This window comes from Cyprinodon variegatus, unplaced genomic scaffold (assembly GCF_000732505.1).
Source record: "Cyprinodon variegatus isolate N-32 unplaced genomic scaffold, C_variegatus-1.0 Scaffold0, whole genome shotgun sequence".
Lineage (NCBI taxonomy): Eukaryota > Metazoa > Chordata > Actinopteri > Cyprinodontiformes > Cyprinodontidae > Cyprinodon > Cyprinodon variegatus.
Window position 1 is genome coordinate 4,475,599 of NW_015150453.1, and position 1,719 is coordinate 4,477,317.

Consider the following 1,719-nt stretch of genomic DNA (forward strand, 5'->3'; position numbering starts at 1 on the left):
AGATCAGTGGATAATTTAAGTCTTTCAAAATAAAATAGCTAATAAATATCTGGAAAACTTGAAGCATCCTGTTTGAGCAAATTATCTTCAAATGAAAATAACACAATAATAAATTACATCAGATTATTAAGAAATTCTTTTTAATGCCTTTCTTCTCCTCTTGATTAACACTTTAGTGCATATGCATGATGCTTTTTGGCCTGTTCTGTAAATTTTCCTGTTAAATGCAACTGTGCACCAATTACAGAGCTATTTTCTTACGTTGACTTAGTTGACTGTTCTCTGCTCCAGACCAGCAGTTTGAGTAACCCTTAGCTGTTGTTACTGCACACATTTCCCAGGAAATAACCTTGGTTTAAGAGTTGACTAGGTCAGTGATTCCCAAGCGGCGGTAAGTGGTCCCCTTGTGGTCCGTGAGTACATTGCAAGGGGTACATGAAAATACTTGATTTCTTAGGTAGTAATATAAAATAAGGCTGTTTTGCTTTGTGAGGACCAAGCTAAAACATAAAACAAGCTTTTTTTCAACCAAAAAGCAATTGTTTTTTTTTTTCTGAGTGCACCTTCATCTTTGACACACATCAAAACCAAGCAGAGGAACAGACTGGATGTGGGGAACAGCCTGTTTATCACACTGAACTATCAAAGAAGCTCAGGTGTCATGAATGTTGAAATCAAAATAAAATAAATGGAGTCAGTCTGACTAATACCATTTTTGTTTAGTATTTTGTTTCCAATTTATGAAGTTTATATGTGTTAAAATGAGAGTTACTCAGATGAGCGCCAGAGGCAGATTTATGATATCATTTCATTTTGTATTTATTTTTGGTTCCTTACAAGCTTTCAGGCATGGTATTTATGTAGTTTTTTATTTCAGATTTAAATAATAAAAGGCCTGAGAATTAAATGCTTATTTTATAATTAATAATAGTATGGGAACCACTGGTGTAGGTTATGGAGCTCTAACTTAGAGGCTGCTGCCTCTGCCACGCTGCTTGAACCCAGGCCATCAATTTAAACTGAAAACAGGAGATTTCCTTTCCCACAAAACGTCAAAATGATCAGGTCTAAAAAATAAAAAAAGATAGATGGGACAACTAAGATGTATTTGAGGTATAATGTGGACCAGGTGCATCTTTCCACTCACTTACAGTATTGCTTTACCTAACACTGCCTTCGTATCAAGGTTAAAAGAAAAATGGCAGACTAATATAAAAAAAAAGGTTATTCATGGAAAGGGCATTTATGACAGGAACATTAATATTTCTAATTGTCACAGACTAAAATAAAAAAGAATTACTTACCATCAAAACACACTGAATACCTATCAAATATACAAGGCGAAATATCCAGTTCTCCGTTTTCGTAATTTACACAGTTAATATCACCTACTGGGGAGCGCAATTTAAAATAATTTTGTTCTCCCTCCTTGTAGAAATTCTTGTCTGCAAGAGACCAGTGCCAGCTGCTTTTGCTCCCCATGTGGAGCCCAATCCAAATGGCATCACTGTAGTTCTGTCCAATCATTTCCAGAACCATATCCATGTCTTTCATATCTGTCATGGTTGCTAGGTCGTTGCAGTTTTCTCTGCAGTAGCTCTGTGCCTCCGTCCAGCTTTTTGGAGTGTCAAAAAAGACGTATGGACGCTGATGCACACAGAGACAAAGAGAAAACAGTCCTACAGAGATAAAAGAAAAATCTTTCTTTTTTTTATAATA

At 35.7% G+C, this 1,719-nt stretch overlaps 1 long non-coding RNA gene across 1 annotated transcript in view; it reads right to left on the minus strand.

The window, feature by feature from the left end:
- Positions 1 to 1,303: 1,303 nt before the first annotated feature.
- LOC107084301 overlaps positions 1,304 to 1,719 on the minus strand; it is a 15,639-nt gene continuing 15,223 nt past the window's right edge. The window contains exon 2 of the long non-coding RNA XR_001481218.1: positions 1,304 to 1,679. This is a non-coding gene — a long non-coding RNA (uncharacterized LOC107084301). The remainder of the gene's footprint in view (positions 1,680 to 1,719) is intronic.